The following is a 25,883-nucleotide window of genomic DNA, read 5'->3' as shown; positions in this document are numbered from 1 at the left end:
GGGGATCTCCACTCCCTCTATTCATGTGCAGTGGGAATCTCATCTCCCTCTATTCATGTGCAGTGGGAATCTCCACTCCCTCTATTCATGTGCAGTGGGAATCTCATCTCCATCTATTCATGTGCAGTATGAATATCCTCTCTCTCTATTCATGTGCAGTGGGAATCTCGCCTCTCTCTATTCATATGCAGTGGGAATCTCCCCTCTCTCTATTCATGTGCCGTGGAAATCTACCCTCTCTCTATTCATGTGCAGTGGGAATCTCATCTCCCTCAATTCTTGTGCAGTGGAAATCTCCACTCCCTCTATTCATGTGCAGTGGGAATCTCCCCTCTCTCTATTCATGTGCAGTGGGAATCTCCACTCCCTCTATTCATGTGCAGTGGGAATCTCCACTCCCTCTATTCATGTGCAGAGGGGATCTCCACTCCCTCTATTCATGTGCTGTGGGAATCTCATCTCCCTCTATTCATGTGCAGTGGGAATCTCCACTCCCTCTATTCATGTGCAGTGGGAATCTCCACTCCCTCTATTCATGTGCAGTGGGAATCTCCACTCCCTCTATTCATGTGCATTGGGGATCTCCACTCCCTGTATACATGTGCAGTGGGAATCTCATCTCCCTCTATTCATGTGCTGTGGGAATCTCCACTCCCTCTATTCATGTGCAGTGGGAATCTCATCTCCCTCTATTCATGTGCAGTGGGAATCTCCCCTCTCTCTATTCATGTGCAGTGGGAATCTCATCTCCCTCTATTCATGTGCAGTGGGAATCTCATCTACCTCTATTCATGTGCAGTGGGAATCTCCACTCCCTCTATTCATGTGCAGTGGGAATCTCATCTCCCTCTATTCATGAGCAGTGGGAATCTCCCCTCTCTCAATTCATGTGCAGTGGGAATCTCTACTCCCTCTATTCATGTGCAATGGGAATCTCCCCTCTCTCTGTTCATTTGCAGTGGGAATCTCCACTCTCTCTAATCATGTGCAGTGGGAATCTCATCTCCCTCTATTCATGTGCAGTGGGAATCTCATCTCCCTCTATTTATGCGCAGTGGGAATCTCATCTCCCTCTATTCATGTGCAGTGGGAATCTCCACTCCCTCTTTTCATGTGAAGTGGGAATCTCATCTCCCTCTGTTCATGTGCAGTGGGAATCTCCACTCCCTCTATTCATGTGCAGTGGGAATCTCATCTCCATCTATTCATGTGCAGTATGAATATCCCCTCCCTCTATTCATGTGCAGTGGGAATCTCCACTCCCTCTATTCATGTGCAGTGGGGATCTCCACTCCCTCTATTCATGTGCAGTGGGAATCTCATCTCCCTCTATTCATGTGCAGTGGGAATCTCCACTCCCTCTATTCATGTGCAGTGGGAATCTCATCTCCATCTATTCATGTGCAGTATGAATATCCTCTCTCTCTATTCATGTGCAGTGGGAATCTCCCCTCTCTCTATTCATGTGCAGTGGGAATCTCCCCTCTCTCTATTCATGTGCAGTGGAAATCTACCCTCTCTCTATTCATGTGCAGTGGGAATCTCATCTCCCTCAATTCTTGTGCAGTGGAAATCTCCACTCCCTCTATTCATGTGCAGTGGGAGTCTCCCCTCTCTCTATTCATGTGCAGTGGGAATCTCCACTCCCTCTATTCATGTGCAGTGGGAATCTCCACTCCCTATATTCATGTGCAGTGGGAATCTCCACTCCCTATATTCATGTGCAGTGGGAATCTCAACACCCCCTATTCATGTGTAATGGGAATCTCCACTCCCTCTTTTTATGTGCAGTTGGAATCTCCACTCCCTCTATTCATGTGCAGAGGGGATCTCCACTGCCTCTATTCATGTGCAGTGGGTATCTCCACTCCCTCTATTCATGTGCAGTGGGGAACTCCACTCCCTCTATACATGTGCATTGGGAATCTCATCTCCCTCTATTCATGTGCAGTGGAAATCTCCACTCCCTCTATTCATGTGCAGTGGGAATCTCATCTCCCTCTATTCATGTGCAGTGGGAATCTCCCCTCTCTCTATTCATGTGCAGTGGGAATCTCATCTCCCTCTATTCATGTGCAGTGGGAATCTCATCTACCTCTATTCATGTGCAGTTGGAATCTCCACTCCCTCTATTCATGTGCAGTGGGAATCTCCACTCCCTCTATTCTTGTGCAGTGGAAATCTCCACTCCCTCTATTCATGTGCAGTGGGAATCTCCCCTCTCTCTATTCATGTGCAGTGGAAATCTACCCTCTCTCTATTCATGTGCAGTGGGAATCTCATCTCCCTCAATTCATGTGCAGTGGAAATCTCCACTCCCTCTATTCATGTGCAGTGGGAATCTCCCCTCTCTCTATTCATGTGCAGTGGGAATCTCCACTCCCTCTATTCATGTGCAGTGGGAATCTCCACTCCCTATATTCATGTGCAGTGGGAATCTCCACTCCCTATATTCATGTGCAGTGGGAATCTCCACTCCCCCTATTCATGTGTAATGGGAATCTCCACTCCCTCTTTTCAAGTGCAGTTGGAATCTCCACTCCCTCTATTCATGTGCAGAGGGGATCTCCACTCCCTCTATTCATGTGCTGTGGGAATCTCATATCCCTCTATTCATGTGCAGTGGGAATCTCCACTCCCTCTATTCATGTGCAGTGGGAATCTCCACTCCCTCTATTCCTGTGCAGTGGGAATCTCCACTCCCTCTATTCATGTGCAGTGGGGATCGCCACTCCCTCTATACATGTGCATTGGGAATCTCATCTCCCTCTATTCATGTGCAGTGGGAATCTCCACTCCCTCTATTCATGTGCAGTGGGAATCTCATCTCCCTCTATTCATGTGCTGTGGGAATCTCATATCCCTCTATTCATGTGCAGTGGGAATCTCCACTCCCTCTATTCATGTGCAGTGGGAATCTCCACTCCCTCTATTCCTGTGCAGTGGGAATCTCCACTCCCTCTATTCATGTGCAGTGGGGATCGCCACTCCCTCTATACATGTGCATTGGGAATCTCATCTCCCTCTATTCATGTGCAGTGGGAATCTCCCCTCTCTCTATTCATGTGCAGTGGGAATCTCATCTCCCTCTATTCATGTGCAGTGGGAATCTCATCTACCTCTATTCATGTGCAGTGGGAATCTCCACTCCCTCTATTCATGTGCAGTGGGAATCTCCACTCCCTCTATTCTTGTGCAGTGGAAATCTCCACTCCCTCTATTCATGTGCAGTGGGAATCTCCCCTCTCTCTATTCATGTGCAGTGGAAATCTACCCTCTCTCTATTCATGTGCAGTGGGAATCTCATCTCCCTCAATTCATGTGCAGTGGAAATCTCCACTCCCTCTATTCATGTGCAGTGGGAATCTCCCCTCTCTCTCTATTCATGTGCAGTGGGAATCTCCACTCCCTCTATTCATGTGCAGTGGGAATCTCCACTCCCCCTATTCATGTGTAATGGGAATCTCCACTCCCTCTTTTCATGTGCAGTTGGAATCTCCACTCCCTCTATTCATGTGCAGAGGGGATCTCCACTCCCTCTCTTCATGTGCAGTGGGAATCTCCACTCCCTCTTTTCATGTGCAGTGGGGATCTCCACTCCCTCTATACATGTGCATTGGGAATCTCATCTCCCTCTATTCATGTGCAGTGGGAATCTCCACTCCCTCTATTCATGTGCAGTGGGAATCTCATCTCCCTCTATTCATGTGCAGTGGGAATCTCCCCTCTCTCTATTCATGTGCAGTGGGAATCTCATCTCCCTCTATTCATGTGCAGTGGGAATCTCATCTACCTCTATTCATGTGCAGTGGGAATCTCCACTCCCTCTATTCATGTGCAGTGGGAATCTTTTCTCCCTCTATTCTTGTGCAGTGGAAATCTCCACTCCCTCTATTCATGTGCAGTGGGAATCTCCCCTCTCTCTATTCATGTGCAGTGGAAATCTACCCTCTCTCTATTCATGTGCAGTAGGAATCTCATCTCCCTCAATTCATGTGCAGTGGAAATCTCCACTCCCTCTATTCATGTGCAGTGGGAATCTCCCCTCTCTCTATTCATGTGCAGTGGGAATCTCCTCTCCCTCTATTCATGTGCAGTTTGAAATTCCACTCCCTCTATTCATGTGCAGTGGGAATCTCCACTCCCTAAAATCATGTGCAGTGGGAATCTCCACTCCCTATATTCATGTGCAGTGGGAATCTCCACTCCCCCTATTCATGTGTAATGGGAATCTCCACTCCCTCTTTTCATGTGCAGTTGGAATCTCCACTCCCTCTATTCATGTGCAGAGGGGATCTCCACTCCCTCTATTCATGTGCTGTGGGAATCTCATATCCGTCTATTCATGTGCAGTGGGAATCTCCCCTCCCTCTATTCATGTGCAGTGGGAATCTCATCTCCCTCTATTCATGTGCAGTGGGAATCTCATCTACCTCTATTCATGTGCAGTGGGAATCTCCACTCCCTCTATTCATGTGCAGTGGGAATCTCCACTCCCTCTATTCTTGTGCAGTGGAAATCTCCACTCCCTCTATTCATGTGCAGTGGGAATCTCACCTCTCTCTATTCATGTGCCGTGGAAATCTACCCTCTCTCTATTCATGTGCAGTGGGAATCTCATCTCCCTCAATTCATGTGCAGTGGAAATCTCCACTCCCTCTATTCATGTGCAGTGGGAATCTCCCCTCTCTCTATTCATGTGCAGTGGGAATCTCCACTCCCTCTATTCATGTGCAGTGGGAATCTCCACTCCCTCTATTCATGTGCAGAGGGGATCTCCACTCCCTCTATTCATGTGCTGTGGGAATCTCATCTCCCTCTATTCATGTGCAGTGGGAATCTCCACTCCCTCTATTCATGTGCAGTGGGAATCTCCACTCCCTCTATTCATGTGCAGTGGGAATCTCCACTCCCTCTATTCATGTGCATTGGGGATCTCCACTCCCTGTATACATGTGCAGTGGGAATCTCATCTCCCTCTATTCATGTGCTGGGGGAATCTCCACTCCCTCTATTCATGTGCAGTGGGAATCTCATCTCCCTCTATTCATGTGCAGTGGGAATCTCATCTACCTCTATTCATGTGCAGTGGGAATCTCCACTCCCTCTATTCATGTGCAGTGGGAATCTCATCTCCCTCTATTCATGTGCAGTGGGAATCTCCCCTCTCTCAATTCATGTGCAGTGGGAATCTCTACTCCCTCTATTCATGTGCAATGGGAATCTCCCCTCTCTCTGTTCATTTGCAGTGGGAATCTCCACTCTCTCTATTCATGTGCAGTGGGAATCTCATCTCCCTCTATTCATGTGCAGTGGGAATCTCATCTCCCTCTATTTATGCGCAGTGGGAATCTCATCTCCCTCTATTCATGTGCAGTGGGAATCTCCACTCCCTCTTTTCATGTGAAGTGGGAATCTCATCTCCCTCTGTTCATGTGCAGTGGGAATCTCCACTCCCTCTATTCATGTGCAGTGGGAATCTCATCTCCATCTATTCATGTGCAGTATGAATATCCCCTCCCTCTATTCATGTGCAGTGGGAATCTCCACTCCCTCTATTCATGTGCAGTGGGGATCTCCACTCCCTCTATTCATGTGCAGTGGGAATCTCATCTCCCTCTATTCATGTGCAGTGGGAATCTCCACTCCCTCTATTCATGTGCAGTGGGAATCTCATCTCCATCTATTCATGTGCAGTATGAATATCCTCTCTCTCTATTCATGTGCAGTGGGAATCTCGCCTCTCTCTATTCATGTGCAGTGGGAATCTCGCCTCTCTCTATTCATGTGCAGTGGAAATCTACCCTCTCTCTATTCATGTGCAGTGGGAATCTCATCTCCCTCAATTCTTGTGCAGTGGAAATCTCCACTCCCTCTATTCATGTGCAGTGGGAATCTCCCCTCTCTCTATTCATGTGCAGTGGGAATCTCCACTCCCTCTATTCATGTGCAGTGGGAATCTCCACTCCCTCTATTCATGTGCAGAGGGGATCTCCACTCCCTCTATTCATGTGCTGTGGGAATCTCATCTCCCTCTATTCATGTGCAGTGGGAATCTCCACTCCCTCTATTCATGTGCAGTGGGAATCTCCACTCCCTCTATTCATGTGCAGTGGGAATCTCCACTCCCTCTATTCATGTGCATTGGGGATCTCCACTCCCTGTATACATGTGCAGTGGGAATCTCATCTCCCTCTATTCATGTGCTGTGGGAATCTCCACTCCCTCTATTCATGTGCAGTGGGAATCTCATCTCCCTCTATTCATGTGCAGTGGGAATCTCCCCTCTCTCTATTCATGTGCAGTGGGAATCTCATCTCCCTCTATTCATGTGCAGTGGGAATCTCATCTACCTCTATTCATGTGCAGTGGGAATCTCCACTCCCTCTATTCATGTGCAGTGGGAATCTCATCTCCCTCTATTCATGAGCAGTGGGAATCTCCCCTCTCTCAATTCATGTGCAGTGGGAATCTCTACTCCCTCTATTCATGTGCAATGGGAATCTCCCCTCTCTCTGTTCATTTGCAGTGGGAATCTCCACTCTCTCTAATCATGTGCAGTGGGAATCTCATCTCCCTCTATTCATGTGCAGTGGGAATCTCATCTCCCTCTATTTATGCGCAGTGGGAATCTCATCTCCCTCTATTCATGTGCAGTGGGAATCTCCACTCCCTCTTTTCATGTGAAGTGGGAATCTCATCTCCCTCTGTTCATGTGCAGTGGGAATCTCCACTCCCTCTATTCATGTGCAGTGGGAATCTCATCTCCATCTATTCATGTGCAGTATGAATATCCCCTCCCTCTATTCATGTGCAGTGGGAATCTCCACTCCCTCTATTCATGTGCAGTGGGGATCTCCACTCCCTCTATTCATGTGCAGTGGGAATCTCATCTCCCTCTATTCATGTGCAGTGGGAATCTCCACTCCCTCTATTCATGTGCAGTGGGAATCTCATCTCCATCTATTCATGTGCAGTATGAATATCCTCTCTCTCTATTCATGTGCAGTGGGAATCTCCCCTCTCTCTATTCATGTGCAGTGGGAATCTCCCCTCTCTCTATTCATGTGCAGTGGAAATCTACCCTCTCTCTATTCATGTGCAGTGGGAATCTCATCTCCCTCAATTCTTGTGCAGTGGAAATCTCCACTCCCTCTATTCATGTGCAGTGGGAGTCTCCCCTCTCTCTATTCATGTGCAGTGGGAATCTCCACTCCCTCTATTCATGTGCAGTGGGAATCTCCACTCCCTATATTCATGTGCAGTGGGAATCTCCACTCCCTATATTCATGTGCAGTGGGAATCTCAACACCCCCTATTCATGTGTAATGGGAATCTCCACTCCCTCTTTTTATGTGCAGTTGGAATCTCCACTCCCTCTATTCATGTGCAGAGGGGATCTCCACTGCCTCTATTCATGTGCAGTGGGTATCTCCACTCCCTCTATTCATGTGCAGTGGGGAACTCCACTCCCTCTATACATGTGCATTGGGAATCTCATCTCCCTCTATTCATGTGCAGTGGAAATCTCCACTCCCTCTATTCATGTGCAGTGGGAATCTCATCTCCCTCTATTCATGTGCAGTGGGAATCTCCCCTCTCTCTATTCATGTGCAGTGGGAATCTCATCTCCCTCTATTCATGTGCAGTGGGAATCTCATCTACCTCTATTCATGTGCAGTTGGAATCTCCACTCCCTCTATTCATGTGCAGTGGGAATCTCCACTCCCTCTATTCTTGTGCAGTGGAAATCTCCACTCCCTCTATTCATGTGCAGTGGGAATCTCCCCTCTCTCTATTCATGTGCAGTGGAAATCTACCCTCTCTCTATTCATGTGCAGTGGGAATCTCATCTCCCTCAATTCATGTGCAGTGGAAATCTCCACTCCCTCTATTCATGTGCAGTGGGAATCTCCCCTCTCTCTATTCATGTGCAGTGGGAATCTCCACTCCCTCTATTCATGTGCAGTGGGAATCTCCACTCCCTATATTCATGTGCAGTGGGAATCTCCACTCCCTATATTCATGTGCAGTGGGAATCTCCACTCCCCCTATTCATGTGTAATGGGAATCTCCACTCCCTCTTTTCAAGTGCAGTTGGAATCTCCACTCCCTCTATTCATGTGCAGAGGGGATCTCCACTCCCTCTATTCATGTGCTGTGGGAATCTCATATCCCTCTATTCATGTGCAGTGGGAATCTCCACTCCCTCTATTCATGTGCAGTGGGAATCTCCACTCCCTCTATTCCTGTGCAGTGGGAATCTCCACTCCCTCTATTCATGTGCAGTGGGGATCGCCACTCCCTCTATACATGTGCATTGGGAATCTCATCTCCCTCTATTCATGTGCAGTGGGAATCTCCACTCCCTCTATTCATGTGCAGTGGGAATCTCATCTCCCTCTATTCATGTGCAGTGGGAATCTCATATCCCTCTATTCATGTGCAGTGGGAATCTCCACTCCCTCTATTCATGTGCAGTGGGAATCTCCACTCCCTCTATTCCTGTGCAGTGGGAATCTCCACTCCCTCTATTCATGTGCAGTGGGGATCGCCACTCCCTCTATACATGTGCATTGGGAATCTCATCTCCCTCTATTCATGTGCAGTGGGAATCTCCCCTCTCTCTATTCATGTGCAGTGGGAATCTCATCTCCCTCTATTCATGTGCAGTGGGAATCTCATCTACCTCTATTCATGTGCAGTGGGAATCTCCACTCCCTCTATTCATGTGCAGTGGGAATCTCCACTCCCTCTATTCTTGTGCAGTGGAAATCTCCACTCCCTCTATTCATGTGCAGTGGGAATCTCCCCTCTCTCTATTCATGTGCAGTGGAAATCTACCCTCTCTCTATTCATGTGCAGTGGGAATCTCATCTCCCTCAATTCATGTGCAGTGGAAATCTCCACTCCCTCTATTCATGTGCAGTGGGAATCTCCCCTCTCTCTCTATTCATGTGCAGTGGGAATCTCCACTCCCTCTATTCATGTGCAGTGGGAATCTCCACTCCCTATATTCATGTGCAGTGGAAATCTCCACTCCCCCTATTCATGTGTAAAGGGAATCTCCACTCCCTCTTTTCATGTGCAGTGGGAATCTCCACTCCCTCTATTCATGTGCTGTGGGAATCTCATCTCCCTCTATTCATGTGCAGTGGGAATCTCCACTCCCTCTATTCATGTGCAGTGGGAATCTCCACTCCCTCTATTCATGTGCTGTGGGAATCTCCACTCCCTCTATTCATGTGCATTGGGTATCTCCACTCCCTGTATACATGTGCAGTGGGAATCTCATCTCCCTCTATTCATGTGCAGTGGGAATCTTCACTCCCTCTATTCATGTGTAGTGGGAATCTCCACTCCCTCTATTCATGTGCAGTGGGAATCTCCACTCCCTCTATTCATGTGCATTGGGTATCTCCACTCCCTGTATACATGTGCAGTGGGAATCTCATCTCCCTCTATTCATGTGCAGTGGGAATCTCCACTCCCTCTATTCATGTGTAGTGGGAATCTCATCTCCCTCTATTTATGTGCAGTGGGAATCTCCCCTCTCTCTATTCATGTGCAGTGGGAATCTCATCTACCTCTAGTCATGTGCAGTGGGAATCTCCACTCCCTCTATTCATGTGCAGTGGGAATCTCATCTCCCTCTATTCATGTGCAGTGGGAATCTCCCCTCTCTCTATTCATGTGCAGTGGGAATCTCATCTCCCTCTATTCATGTGCAGTGGGAATCTCCACTCCCTCTATTCATGTGCAGTGGGAATCTCATCTCCATCTATTCATGTGCAGTATGAATATCCTCTCTCTCTATTCATGTGCAGTGGGAATCTCCCCTCTCTCTATTCATGTGCAGTGGGAATCTTTTCTCCCTCTATTCATGTGCAGTGGGAATCTCATCTACCTCTAGTCATGTGCAGTGGGAATCTCCACTCCCTCTATTCATGTGCAGTGGGAATCTCATCTCCCTCTATTCATGTGCAGTGGGAATCTCCCCTCTCTCTATTCATGTGCAGTGGGAATCTCTACTCCCTCTTTTCATGTGCAATGGGAATCTCCCCTCTCTCTGTTCATTTGCAGTGGGAATCTCCACTCTCTCTATTCATGTGCAGTGGGAGTCTCATCTCCCTCTATTCATGTGCAGTGGGAATCTCATCTCCCTCTATTTATGTGCAGTGGGAATCTCATCTCCCTCTATTCATGTGCAGTGGGAATCTCCACTCCCTCTATTCATGTGAAGTGGGAATCTCATCTCCCTCTGTTCATGTGCAGTGGGAATCTCCACTCCCTCTATTCATGTGCAGTGGGAATCTCATCTCCTTCTATTCATGTGCAGTATGAATATCCCCTCTCTCTATTCATGTGCAGTGGGAATCTCCACTCCCTCTATTCATGTGCAGTGGGGATCTCCACTCCCTCTATTCATGTGCAGTGGGAATCTCATCTCCCTCTATTCATGTGCAGTGGGAATCTCCACTCCCTCTATTCATGTGCAGTGGGAATCTCATCTCCATCTATTCATGTGCAGTATGAATATCCTCTCTCTCTATTCATGTGCAGTGGGAATCTCCCCTCTCTCTATTCATGTGCAGTGGGAATCTTTTCTCCCTCTATTCATGTGCAGTGGGAATCTCATCTACCTCTATTCATGTGCAGTGGGAATCTCCCCTCTCTCTATTCATGTGCAGTGGGATTCTCCGCTCCCTCTATTCATGTGAAGTGGAAATCTCCACTCCCTTTATTCATGTGCAGTGGGAATCTCCGCTCCCTCTATTCATGTGCAGTGGGAATCTCATCTTCCTCTATTCATGTGCAGTGGGAATCTCCCCTCTCTCTATTCATGTGCACTGGAAATCTCATCTCCCTCTATTCTTGTGCAGTGGAAATCTCATTTCCCTCTATTCATGTGCAGTGGAAATCTCATCTCCCTCTATTCATGTGCAGTGGGAATCTCCACTTCCTCTATTCATGTGCAGGGGGAAGCTCCATGCCCTCTATTCATGTGCAGTGGGAATCTCCACTCCCTCTATTCATGTGCAGTGGAAACCTCCACACCCTCTATTCATGTGCATTGGGAATCTCCACTCCCTCTATTCATGTGCAGTGGGAATCTTCGCTCCCTCTATTCATGTGTAGTGGGAATCTCCACTCCCTCTATTCATGTGCAGTGGGAATCTCCACTCCCTCTATTCTTGTGCAGTGGGAATCTCCATTCCCTCTCTTCATGTGCAGTGGGAATCTTCACTCCCTCTATTCAAGGGGAGTGAGAATCTCCACTCCCTCTATTCATGTGCAGTGGGAATCTCCCCTCTCTCTGTTCATGTGCAGTGGGAATCTCCCCTCTCCTATTTCATGTGCAGTGGGAATCTCATCTCCTTCTATTCATGTGGAGTGGGAATCTCATCTCCGTCTATTCATGTGGAGTGGGAATCTCATGTCCCTCTATTGTGCAGTGGGAATCTTATCTCCGTCTATTCATTTACATTGGGAATCTCTTCTCCCTCTATTCATGTGCAGTGGGAATCTAATCTGCCTCTATTCATGTGCAGTGGGAATCTCCACTCCCTCTATTCATGTGCAGTGGGAAACTCCCGTCTCTCTGTTCATTTGCAGTGGGAATCTCCCCTCTCTCTATTCATGTGCAGTGGGAAACTCAGCTCCCTCTATTTATGTGCAGTGGGAATCTCATCTCCCTCTATTTATGTGCAGTGGGAATCTCATCTCCCTCTATTCATGTGCAGTGGGAATCTCATCTCCCTCTATTCATGTGCAGTGGGAATCTCATCTCCCTCTATTCATGTGCAGTGGGAATCTCATCTCCCTCTATTCATGTGCAGTGGGAATCTCTCCTCTCTCTATTCATGTGCAGTGGGAATCTCCACTCCCTCTATTCTTGTGCAGTGGAAATCTCCACTCCCTCTATTCATGTGCAGTGGGAATCTCCCCTCTCTCTATTCATGTGCAGTGGAAATCTCCACTCCCTCTATTCATGTGCAGTGGGAATCTCCACTAGCTATATTCATGTGCAGTGGGAATCTCCACTCCCTATATTCATGTGCAGTGGGAATCTCCACTCCCCCTATTCATGTGTAATGGGAATCTCCACTCCCTCTTTTCATGTGCAGTGGGAATCTCCACTCCCTCTATTCATGTGCAGAGGGGATCTCCACTCCCTCTATTCATGTGCTGTGGGAATCTCATCCCCCTCTATTCATGTACAGTGGGAATCTCCACTCCCTCTATTCATGTGCAGTGGAAATCTCCACTCCCTGTATCCATGTGCAGTGGGAATCTCCAATCCCTCTATTCATGTGCAGTGGGGATCTCCACTCCCTCTATACATGTGCAGTGGGAATCTAATCTCCCTCTATTCATGTGCAGTGGGAATCTCCCCTCTCTCTATTCATGTGCAGTGGGAATCTCATCTCCCTCTATTCATGTGCAGTGGGAATCTCATCTACCTCTATTTATGTGCAGTGGGAATCTCCACTCCCTCTATTCATGTGCAGTGGGAATCTCCACTCCCTCTATTCTTGTGCAGTGGGAATCTCCATTCCCTCTCTTCATGTGCAGTGGGAATCTCCACTCCCTCTATTCAAGGGGAGTGAGAATCTCCACTCCCTCTATTCATGTGCAGTGGGAATCTCCCCTCTCTCTGTTCATGTGCAGTGGGAATCTCCCCTCTCCTATTTCATGTGCAGTGGGAATCTCATCTCCTTCTATTCATGTGGAGTGGGAATCTCATCTCCGTCTATTCATGTGGAGTGGGAATCTCATGTCCCTCTATTGTGCAGTGGGAATCTTATCTCCGTCTATTCATTTACATTGGGAATCTCTTCTCCCTCTATTCATGTGCAGTGGGAATCTAATCTGCCTCTATTCATGTGCAGTGGGAATCTCCACTCCCTCTATTCATGTGCAGTGGGAAACTCCCGTCTCTCTGTTCATTTGCAGTGGGAATCTCCCCTCTCTCTATTCATGTGCAGTGGGAAACTCAGCTCCCTCTATTTATGTGCAGTGGGAATCTCATCTCCCTCTATTTATGTGCAGTGGGAATCTCATCTCCCTCTATTCATGTGCAGTGGGAATCTCATCTCCCTCTATTCATGTGCAGTGGGAATCTCATCTCCCTCTATTCATGTGCAGTGGGAATCTCATCTCCCTCTATTCATGTGCAGTGGGAATCTCTCCTCTCTCTATTCATGTGCAGTGGGAATCTCCACTCCCTCTATTCTTGTGCAGTGGAAATCTCCACTCCCTCTATTCATGTGCAGTGGGAATCTCCCCTCTCTCTATTCATGTGCAGTGGAAATCTCCACTCCCTCTATTCATGTGCAGTGGGAATCTCCACTAGCTATATTCATGTGCAGTGGGGATCTCCACTCCCTATATTCATGTGCAGTGGGAATCTCCACTCCCCCTATTCATGTGTAATGGGAATCTCCACTCCCTCTTTTCATGTGCAGTGGGAATCTCCACTCCCTCTATTCATGTGCAGAGGGGATCTCCACTCCCTCTATTCATGTGCTGTGGGAATCTCATCCCCCTCTATTCATGTACAGTGGGAATCTCCACTCCCTCTATTCATGTGCAGTGGAAATCTCCACTCCCTGTATCCATGTGCAGTGGGAATCTCCAATCCCTCTATTCATGTGCAGTGGGGATCTCCACTCCCTCTATACATGTGCAGTGGGAATCTAATCTCCCTCTATTCATGTGCAGTGGGAATCTCCCCTCTCTCTATTCATGTGCAGTGGGAATCTCATCTCCCTCTATTCATGTGCAGTGGGAATCTCATCTACCTCTATTTATGTGCAGTGGGAATCTCCACTCCCTCTATTCATGTGCAGTGGGAATCTCATCTCCCTCTATTCATGTGCAGTGGGAATCTCCCCTCTCTCTATTCATGTGCAGTGGGAATCTCTACTCCCTCTATTCATGTGCAGTGGGAATCTCCTCTCTCTCTGTTCATTTGCAGTGGGAATCTCCCCTCTCTCTATTCATGTGCAGTGGGAATCTCATCTCCCTCTATTCATGTGCAGTCGAAATCTCATCTCCCTCTATTTATGTGCAGTGGGAATCTCATCTCCCTCTATTCATGTGCAGTGGGAATTTCCACTCCCTCTATTCATGTGCAGTGGGAATCTCCACTCCCTCTATTCTTGTGCAGTGGAAATCTCCACTCCCTCTATTCATGTGCCGTGGGAATCTCCTCTCTCTCTATACATGTGCAGTGGAAATCTCCCCTCTCTCTATTCTTGTGCTGTGGGAATCTCATCTCCCTCTATTCATGTGCAGTGGGGATCTCCACTCCCTCTATTCATGTGCAGTGGGAATCTCATCTCCCTCTATTCATGTGCAGTGAGAATCTCCACTCCCTCTATTCATGTGCAGTGGGAATGTCCACTCCCTCTATTCATGTGCAGTGGGAATCTCCACTCCCTCTATTCATATGCAGTGGGGATCTCCACTCCCTCTATTCATGTGCAGTGGGAATCTCATCTCCCTCTATTCATGTGCAGTGGGAATCTCCACTCCCTCTATTCATGTGCAGTGGGAATCTCATCTCCCTCTATTCATGTGCAGTAGGAATATCCCCTCTCTATATTCATGTGCAGTGGGAATCTCCCCTCTCTCTATTCATGTGCAGTGGGAATCTCATCTATCTCTATTCATGTGCAGTGGGAATCTCATCTACCTCTATTCATGTGCAGTGGGAAGCTCCTCTCCCTCTATTCATGTGCAGTGGGAATATCATCTCCCTCTATTCATGTGAAGTGGGAATCTCCCCTTTCTCTATTCATGTGCAGTGGGAATCTCCACTCCCTCTATTCATTTGAAGTGTAATTCTCCACTCCCTTTATTCATGTGCAGTTGGAATCTCCCCTCTCTCTATTCATGTGCAGTGGGAATCTCCACTCCCTCTATTCATGTGCAGTGGGAATCTCATCTACCTCTATTCATGTGCAGTGGGAATCTCCCCTCTCTCTATTCATATGCAGTGGAAATCTCATCTCCCTCTATTCATGTGCAGTGGAAATCTCATCTCCCTCTATTCATGTGCAGTGGAAATCTCATCTCCCTCTATTCATGTGCAGTGGGAAACTCCACTACCTCTATTCATGTGCAGTGAGAAGCTCCATCCCCTCTATTTATGTGCAGTGGGAATCTCCACTCCCTCTATTCCTGTGCAGTGGAAACCTCCTCTCCCTCTATTCATGTGCAGTGGGAATCTCCACTCCCTCTATTCATGTGCAGTGGGAATCTCCACTCCCTCTATTCATGTGCAGTGGGAATCTCCCCTCTCTCTAATCATGTGCAGTGGGAATTTCCACTCCCTCTATTCATGTGCAGTGGGAAACTCCACTCCCTCTATTCTTGTGCAGTGGGAATCTCCACTCCCTCTATTCAAGTGGAGTGGGAATCTCCACTCCCTCTATTCATGTGCAGTGGGAATCTCCCCTCTCTCTGTTCATGTGCAGTGGGAATCTCCCCTCTCCCTGTTCATGTGCAGTGGGAATCTCATCTCCGTCTATTCATTTGCAGTGGGAATCTCATCTCCGTCTATTCATGTGGAGTGGGAATCTCATCTCCCTCTATTCATGTGTAGTCGGAATCTTATCTCCGTCTATTCATTTACAGTGGGAATCTCATCTCCCTCTATTTATGTGCAGTGGGATCTCCACTCCCTCTATTCATCTGCAGTGGGAATCTCATTTCCCTCTATTCATGTGCAGTGGGAATCTCATCTCCCTCTATTCATGTGCAGTGGAAATCTCCCCTCTCTCTATTCATGTGCAGTGGAAATCTCCACTCCCTCTATTCATGTGCAGTGGAAATCTCCACTCCCTCTATTCATGTGCAGTGGGAATCTCCCCTCTATCTATTCATGTGCAGTGAAAACCTCCCCTCTCTCTATTCATTTGCAGTGGGAATCTCATCTCCCTCAATTCATGTGCAGTGGAAATCTCCATTCCCTCTATTCATGTGCACTGGGAATCTCCACTCCCTATATTCATGTGCAGTGGGAATCTTCACTCCCTCTATTCATGTGCAGTGGTAATATCATCTCCCTCTATTCTTGTGCATTGGGAATCTCCCCTCTCTCTATTTATGTGCAGTGGGAATCTCCACTCCCTCTATTCATGTGAAGTGGAAATCTCCACTCCCTTTATTCATGTGCAGTGGGAATCTCCCCTCTCTCTATTCATGTGCAGTGGGAATCTCGACTCCCTCTATTCATGTGCAGTGGGAATCTCATCTACCTCTATTCATGTGCAGTGGGAATCTCCCCTCTCTCTATTCATGTGCAGTGGGAATCTCCACTCCCTCTATCAATGTGCAGTGGGAATCTCATCTACCTCTATTCATGTGCAGTGGGAATCTCCCCTCTCTCTATTCATGTGCAGTGGAAATCTCATCTCCCTCTATTCATGTGCAGTGGAAATCTAATCTCCCTCTATTCATGTGCAGTGGAAATCTCATCTCCCTCTATTCATGTGCAGTGGGAATCTCCACTCCCTCTATTCATGTGCAGTGGGATCTCCACTCCCTCTATTCATGTGCAGTGGAAATCTCATCTCCCTCTATTCATGTGCAGTGGGAATCTCCACTCCCTCTATTCATGTGCAGTGGGAATCTCCCCTCTCTCTATTCATGTGCAGTGAAAACCTCCCCTCTCTCTATTCATGTGCAGTGGGAATCTCATCTCCCTCAATTCATGTGCAGTGGAAATCTCCACTCCCTCTATTCATGTGCAGTGGGAATCTCCCCTCTCTCTATTCATGTGCAGTGGAAATCTCAAATCCCTCTATTCATGTGCAGTGGGAATCTCCACTCCCTATATTCACGTGCAGTGGGAATCTCCATTCCCTCTATTCATGTGCAGTGAGAATATCATCTCCATCTATTCATGTGCAGTGGGAATCTCCCCTCTCTCTGTTCATGTGCAGTGGGAATCTCATCTCCCTCTATTCATGTGCAGTGGGAATCTCATCTCCCTCTATTCATGTGCAGTGGGAATCTAATCTGCCTCTATTCATGTGCAGTGGGAATCTCCACTCCCTCTATTCATGTGCAGTGGGAATCTCCCCGCTCTCTGTTCATTTGCAGTGGGAATCTCCCCTCTCTCTATTCATAAGCAGTGGGAATCTCATCTCCCTCTATTTATGTGCAGTGGGAATCTTATCTCCCTCTATTCATGTGCAGTGGGAATCTCCACTCCCTCTATTCATGTGCAGTGGGAATCTCATCTCCCTCTATTCATGTGCAGTAGGAATATCCCCTCTCTCTATTCATGTGCAGAGGGAATCTCCCCTCTCTCTATTCATATGCAGTGGGAATCTCTTCTCCCTCTATTCATGTGCAGTGGGAATCTCATCTACCTCTATTCATGTGCAGTGGGAATCTCCACTCCCTCTATTCATGTGCAGTGGGAATATCATCTCCCTCTATTCATGTGCAGTGGGAATCTCCCCTTTCTCTATTCATGTGCAGTGGGCATCTCTTCTCCCTCTATTCATGTGCAGTGGGAATCTCATCTACCTCTATTCATGTGCAGTGGGAATCTCCACTCCCTCTATTCATGTGCAGCGGGAATATCATCTCCCTCTATTCATGTGAAGTGGAAATCTCCACTCCCTTTAGTCATGTGCAGTGGTAATCTCCCCTCTCTCTATTCAAGTGCAGTGGGAATCTCCACTCCATCTATTCATGTGCAGTGGGAATCTCATCTACCTCTATTCATGTGCAGTGGGAAACTCCCCTCTCTCTAGTCATGTGCAGTGGAAATCCCATCTCCCTCTATTCATGTGCAGTGGAAATCTCTTCTACCTCTATTCATGTGCAGTGGAAATCTCATCTCCATCTATTCATGCGCAGTGGGAATCTCCACTCCCTCTATTCATGTACAGTGGGAATCTCCACTCCCTCTATTCATGTGCCGTGGGAATCTCCACTCCCTCTATTCATGTGCAGTGGGAATCTCATCTCCCTCTATTTATGTGCAGTGGGAATCTCATCTCCCTCTATTCATGTGCAGTGGGAATATTCACTCCCTCAATTCATGTGCAGTGGGAATCTCATCTCCCTCTATTCATGTGCAGTGGGAATCTCATCTCCCTCTATTCATGTGCAGTGGGAATCTCCCCTCTCTCTATTCATGTGCAGTGGGAATCTCCACTCCCTCTATTCATGTGCAGTGGAAATCTCTACTCCCTCTATTCATGTGCAGTGGAAATCTCCACTCCCTCTATTCATGTGCTGTGGGAATCTCCTCTCTCTCTATTCATGTGCAGTGGAAATCTCCCCTCTCTCTATTCATGTGCTATGGGAATCTCATCTCCCTCAATTCATGTACAGTGGAAATCTCCACTCCCTCTATTCATGTGCAGTGGGAATCTCATCTCCCTCTATTTATGTGCAGTGGGAATCTCATCTCCCTCTATTTATGTGCAGGGGGAATCTCATCTCCCTCTATTCATGTGCAGTGGGAATCTCCACTCCTTCTATTCATGTTCAGTGGGAATCTCATCTCCCTCTATTCATGGGCAGTGGGAATCTCATCTCCCTCTATTCATGTGCAGTGGGAATCTCCCCTCTCTCTATTCATGTGCTGTGGGAATCTCCACTCCCTCTATTCTTCTGCAGTGGAAATCTCCACTCCCTCTATTCATGTGCAGTGGGAATCTCCCCTCTCTCTAGTCATGTGCAGTGGAAATCTCCCCTCTCTCTATTCATGTGCAGTGCGAATCTCATCTCCCTCAATTCATGTGCAGTGGAAATCTCCACTCCCTCTATTCATGTGCAGTGGGAATCTCCCATCTCTCTATTCATGTGAATTGGGAATCTCCACTCCCTCTATTCATGTGCAGTGGGAATCTCCCCTCTCTCTATTCATGTGCAGTGGAAATCTCATCTCCCTCTATTCATGTGCAGTGGAAATCTCATCTCCCTCTATTCATGTGCAGTGGAAATCTCATCTCTATCTATTCATGTGCAGTTCGAATCTCCACTTCCTCTATTCATGTGCAGCGGGAAGATCCATCCCCTCTATTTATGTGCAGTGGGAATCTCCACTCCCTCTATTCATGTGCAGTGGGATCTCCACTCCCTTTATTCATGTGCAGTGGGATCTCCACTCCCTCTATTCATGTGCAGTGGGATCTCCACTCCCTCTATTCATGTGCAGTGGGAATCTCCACTTACTCTATTCATGTGCAGTGGGAATCTCCACTCCCTCTATTCATGTGCAGTGGATTCTCCACCCCCTCTATTCATGTGCAGTGGGAATCTCATCTCCCTCTATTCATGTGCAGTGGGAATCTCCCCTCTCTCTATTCATGTGCAGTGGGAATCTCATCTCCCTCTATTCATGTGCAGTGGGAATCTCATCTACCTCTATTTATGTGCAGTGGGAATCTCCACTCCCTCTATTCATGTGCAGTGGGAATCTCATCTCCCTCTATTCATGTGCAGTGGGAATCTCCCCTCTCTCTATTTATGTGCAGTGGGAATCTCTACTCCCTCTATTCATGTGCAGTGGGAATCTCCCCTCTCTCTGTTCATTTGCAGTGGGAATCTCCCCTCTCTCTATTCATGTGTAGTGGGAATCTCATCTCCCTCTATTCATGTGCAGTCGAAATCTCATCTCCCTCTATTTATGTGCAGTGGGAATCTCATCTCCCTCTATTCATGTGCAGTGGGAATCTCCCCTCTCTCTAGTCATGTGCAGTGGAAATCTCCCCTCTCTCTATTCATGTGCAGTGCGAATCTCATCTCCCTCAATTCATGTGCAGTGGAAATCTCCACTCCCTCTATTCATGTGCAGTGGGAATCTCCCATCTCTCTATTCATGTGAATTGGGAATCTCCACTCCCTCTATTCATGTGCAGTGGGAATCTCCCCTCTCTCTATTCATGTGCAGTGGAAATCTCATCTCCCTCTATTCATGTGCAGTGGAAATCTCATCTCCCTCTATTCATGTGCAGTGGAAATCTCATCTCTATCTATTCATGTGCAGTTCGAATCTCCACTTCCTCTATTCATGTGCAGTGGGAAGCTCCATCCCCTCTATTTATGTGCAGTGGGAATCTCCACTCCCTCTATTCATGTGCAGTGGGATCTCCACTCCCTTTATTCATGTGCAGTGGGATCTCCACTCCCTCTATTCATGTGCAGTGGGATCTCCACTCCCTCTATTCATGTGCAGTGGGAATCTCCACTTACTCTATTCATGTGCAGTGGGAATCTCCACTCCCTCTATTCATGTGCAGTGGATTCTCCACCCCCTCTATTCATGTGCAGTGGGAATCTCATCTCCCTCTATTCATGTGCAGTGGGAATCTCCCCTCTCTCTATTCATGTGCAGTGGGAATCTCATCTCCCTCTATTCATGTGCAGTGGGAATCTCATCTACCTCTATTTATGTGCAGTGGGAATCTCCACTCCCTCTATTCATGTGCAGTGGGAATCTCATCTCCCTCTATTGATGTGCAGTGGGAATCTCCTCTCTCTATTCATTTGCAGTGGGAATCTCCACTCCCTCTAATCATGTGCAGTGGAAATCTCCACTCCCTCTATTTATGTGCAGTGGAAATCTCCACTCCCTCTATTCATGTGCAGTGGAAATCTCCCCTCTATCTATTCATGTGCAGTGGAAATCTCCCCTCTCTCTATTCATGTGCAGTGGAAATCTCCACTCCCTCTATTCATGTGCAGTGGGAATCTCCCCTCTCTCTATTCATGTGCAGTGGAAATCTCCCCTCTCTCTATTCATGTGCAGTGGGAATCTCATCTCCCTCAATTCATGTGCAGTGGAAATCTCCATTCTCTCTATTCATGTGCAGTGGGAATCTCCCCTCTCTCTATTCATATGCAGTGGGAATCTCTTCTCCCTCTATTCATGTGCAGTGGGAATCTCATCTACCTCTATTCATGTGCAGTGGGAATCTCCACTCCCTCTATTCATGTGCAGTGGGAACATCATCTCCCTCTATTCATGTGCAGTGGGAATCTCCCCTCTCTCTATTCATGTGCAGTGGGAATCTCCACTCCCTCTATTCATGTGAAGTGGAAATCTGCACTCCCTTTATTCATGTGCAGTGTGAATCTCCCCTCTCTATATTCATGTGCAGTGGGAATCTCCATTCCCTCTATTCATGTGCAGTGGGAATCTCATCTCCCTCTATTCATGTGCAGTGGGCATCTCCCCTCTCTCTATTCATGCGCACTGGAAATCTCATCTCCCTCTATTCATGTGCAGTGGAAATCTCATCTCACTCTATTCATGTGCAGTGGAAATCTCATCTCCCTCTATTCATGTGCAGTGGGAATCTCCACTTCCTCTATTCATGTGCAGTGGGAAGCTCCATCCCCTCTATTCATGTGCAGTGGGAATCTCCACTCTCTCTATTCATGTGCAGTGGAAACCTCCATTCCCTCTATTCATGTGCAGTGGGACTCTCCAATCCCTCTATTCATGTGCAGTGGGAATCTCCCCTCCCTCTATTCATGTGCAGTGGGACTCCCCTCTCTCTATTCATGTGCAGTGGGAATCTCCCCTCTCTCTATTCATGTGCAGTGGGAATCTCCACTCCCTCTATTCATGTGCAGTAAGAATCTCCTCTCCCTCTATTCCTGTGCAGTGGGAATCTCCACTCCCTCTATTCATGTCAGTGGGAATCTCCACTCCCTCTATTCATGTGAAGTGGGAATCTCCACTCCCTTTATTCATGTGCAGTAGGAATCTCCCCTCTCTCTATTCATGTGCAGTGGGAATCTCATCTCCCTCTATTTATGTGCAGTGGGAATCTCATCTCCCTCTATTCATGTGCAGTGGGAATATCCACTCCCTCAATTCATGTGCAGTGGGAATCTCATCTCCCTCTATTCATGTGCAGTGGGAATCTCATCTCCCTCTATTCATGTGCAGTGGGAATCTCCCCTCTCTCTATTCATGTGCAGTGGGAATCTCCACTCCCTCTATTCATGTGCAGTGGAAATCTCTACTCCCTCTATTCATGTGCAGTGGAAATCACCACTCCCTCTATTCATGTGCCGTGGGAATCTCCTCTCTCTCTATTCATGTGCAGTGGAAATCTCCCCTCTCTCTATTCTTGTGCTGTGGGAATCTCATCTCCCTCAATTCATGTGCAGTGGAAATCTCCACTCCCTCTATTCATGTGCAGTGGGAATCTCATCTCCCTCTATTTATGTGCAGTGGGAATCTCATCTCCCTCTATTTATGTGCAGGGGGAATCTCATCTCCCTCTATTCATGTGCAGTGGGAATCTCCACTCCCTCTATTCATGTGCAGTGGGAATCTCATCTCCCTCTATTCATGGGCAGTGGGAATCTCATCTCCCTCTATTCATGTGCAGTGGGAATCTCCCCTCTCTCTATTCATGTGCAGTGGGAATCTCCACTCCCTCTATTCTTCTGCAGTGGAATTCTCCACTCCCTCTATTCATGTGCAGTGGGAATCTCCCCTCTCTCTATTCATGTGCAGTGGAAATCTCCCCTCTCTCTAATCATGTGCAGTGCGAATCTCATCTCCCTCAATTCATGTGCAGTGGAAATCTCCACTCCCTCTATTCATGTGCAGTGGGAGTCTCATCTCCCTCTATTCATGTGCAGTGGAAATCTCCACTCCCTATATTCATGTGCAATGGGAATCTCCACTCCCTCTATTCATGTGTAATGGGAATCTCCTCTCCCTCTTTTCATGTACAGTGGGAATCTCCACTCCCTCTATTCATGTGCAGTGGGGATCTCCACTCCCTCTATTCATGTGCAGTGGGAATCTCATCTCCCTCTATTCATGTGCAGTGGGAATCTCCACTCCCTCTATTCATGTGCAGTGGGAATCTCCACTCCCTCTATTCATGTGCAGTGGGAATCTCCACTCCCTCTATTCATATGCAGTGGGGATCTCCACTCCCTCTATTCATGTGCAGTGGGAATCTCATCTCCCTCTATTCATGTGCAGTGGGAATCTCCCCTCTCTCTATTCATGTGCAGTGGGAATCTCATCTCCCTCTATTCATGTGCAGTGGGAATCTCATCTACCTCTATTTATGTGCAGTGGGAATCTCCACTCCCTCTATTCATGTGCAGTGGGAATCTCATCTCCCTCTATTCATGTGCAGTGGGAATCTCCCCTCTCTCTATTTATGTGCAGTGGGAATCTCTACTCCCTCTATTCATGTGCAGTGGGAATCTCCCCTCTCTCTGTTCATTTGCAGTGGGAATCTCCCCTCTCTCTATTCATGTGCAGTGGGAATCTCATCTCCCTCTATTCATGTGCAGTCGAAATCTCATCTCCTTCTATTTATGTGCAGTGGGAATCTCATCTCCCTCTATTCATGTGCAGTGGGAATCTCCACTCCCTCTATTCATGTGCAGTGGGAATCTCATCTCCCTCTATTCATGTGCAGTGGGAATCTCATCTCCCTCTATTGATGTGCAGTGGGAATCTCCTCTCTCTCTATTCATGTGCAGTGGGAATCTCCACTCCCTCTAATCATGTGCAGTGGAAATCTCCACTCCCTCTATTTATGTGCAGTGGAAATCTCCACTCCCTCTTTTCACGTGCAGTGGAAATCTCCCCTCTATCTATTCCTGTGCAGTGGAAATCTCCCCTCTCTCTATTCATGTGCAGTGGAAATCTCCACTCCCTCTATTCATGTGCTGTGGGAATCTCCCCTCTCTCTATTCATGTGCAGTGGAAATCTCCCCTCTCTCTATTCATGTGCAGTGGGAATCTCCACTCCCTCTATTCTTCTGCAGTGGAATTCTCCACTCCCTCTATTCATGTGCAGTGGGAATCTCCCCTCTCTCTATTCATGTGCAGTGGAAATCTCCCCTCTCTCTAATCATGTGCAGTGCGAATCTCATCTCCCTCAATTCATGTGCAGTGGAAATCTCCACTCCCTCTATTCATGTGCAGTGGGAATCTCCCCTCTCTCTATTCATGTGCATTGGGAATCTCCACTCCCTCTATACATGTGCAGTGGGAATCTCCCCTCTCTCTATTCATGTGCAGTGGAAATCTCCACTTCCTCTATTCATGTGCAGTGGGCAGCTCCATCCCCTCCATTTATGTGCAGTGAGAATCTCCACTCCCTCTATTCATGTGCAGTGGGATCTCCACTCCCTCTATTCATGTGCAGTGGGATCTCCACTCCCTTTATTCATGTGCAGTGGGATCTCCACTCCCTCTATTCATGTGCAGTGGGAATCTCCACTCCCTCTATTCATGTGCAGTGGGAATCTCCACTCCCTCTATTCATGTGTAGTGGATTCTCCACCCCCTCTATTCATGTGCAGTGGGAATCTCCACTCCCTATATTCATGTGCAGTGGGAATCTCCACTCCCTCTATTCATGTGTAATGGGAATCTCCTCTCCCTCTTTTCATGTGCAGTGGGAATCTCCACTCCCTCTATTCATGTGCAGTGGGGATCTCCACTCCCTCTATTCATGTGCAGTGGGAATCTCATCTCCCTCTATTCATGTGCAGTGGGAATCTCCACTCCCTCTATTCATGTGCAGTGGGAATCTCCACTCCCTCTATTCATGTGCAGTGGGAATCTCCACTCCCTCTATTCATATGCAGTGGGGATCTCCACTCCCTCTATTCATGTGCAGTGGGAATCTCATCTCCCTCTATTCATGTGCAGTGGGAATCTCCACTCCCTCTATTCATGTGCAGTGGGAATCTCATCTCCCTCTATTCATGTGCAGTAGGAATATCCCCTCTCTATATTCATGTGCAGTGGGAATCTCCCCTCTCTCTATTCATATGCAGTGTGAATCTCTTCTCCCTCTATTCATGTGCAGTGGGAATCTCATCTACCTCTATTCATGTGCAGTGGGAAGCTCCTCTCCCTCTATTCATGTGCAGTGGGAATATCATCTCCCTCTATTCATGTGCAGTGGGAATCTCCCCTTTCTCTATTCATGTGCAGTGGGAATCTCCACTCCCTCTATTCATGTGAAGTGTAATTCTCCACTCCCTTTATTCATGTGCAGTGGGAATCTCCCCTCTCTCTATTCATGTGCAGTGGGAATCTCCACTCCCTCTATTCATGTGCAGTGGGAATCTCATCTACCTCTATTCATGTGCAGTGGTAATCTCCCCTCTCTCTATTCATATGCAGTGGAAATCTCATCTCCCTCTATTCATGTGCAGTGTAAATATCATCTCCCTCTATTCATGTGCAGTGGAAATATCATCTCCCTCTATTCATGTGCAGTGGGAAACTCCACTACCTCTATTCATGTGCAGTGGGAAGCTCCATCCTCTCTATTTATGTGCAGTGGGAATCTCCACTCCCTCTATTCATGTGCAGTGGAAACCTCCTCTCCCTCTATTCATGTGCAGTGGGAATCTCCACTCCCTCTATTCATGTGCAGTGGGAATCTCCACTCCCTCTATTCATGTGCAGTGGGAATATCATCTCCCTCTATTCATGTGCAGTGGGAATCTCCCCTTTCTCTATTCATGTGCAGTGGGAATCTCCACTCCCTCTATTCATGTGAAGTGTAATTCTCCACTCCCTTTATTCATGTGCAGTGGGAATCTCCCCTCTCTCTATTCATGTGCAGTGGGAATCTCCACTCCCTCTATTCATGTGCAGTGGGAATCTCATCTACCTCTATTCATGTGCAGTGGGAATCTCCCCTCTCTCTATTCATATGCAGTGGAAATCTCATCTCCCTCTATTCATGTGTAGTGTAAATATCATCTCCCTCTATTCATGTGCAGTGGAAATATCATCTCCCTCTATTCATGTGCAGTGGGAAACTCCACTACCTCTATTCATGTGCAGTGGGAAGCTCCATCCTCTCTATTTATGTGCAGTGGGAATCTCCACTCCC

The sequence above is a fragment of the Phyllobates terribilis genome, unplaced genomic scaffold, assembly GCF_046119375.1.
Source record: "Phyllobates terribilis strain yellow unplaced genomic scaffold, ASM4611937v1 Scaffold_10__3_contigs__length_209671492, whole genome shotgun sequence".
Lineage (NCBI taxonomy): Eukaryota > Metazoa > Chordata > Amphibia > Anura > Dendrobatidae > Phyllobates > Phyllobates terribilis.
Note: the sequence above shows the minus strand (reverse complement) of the source record.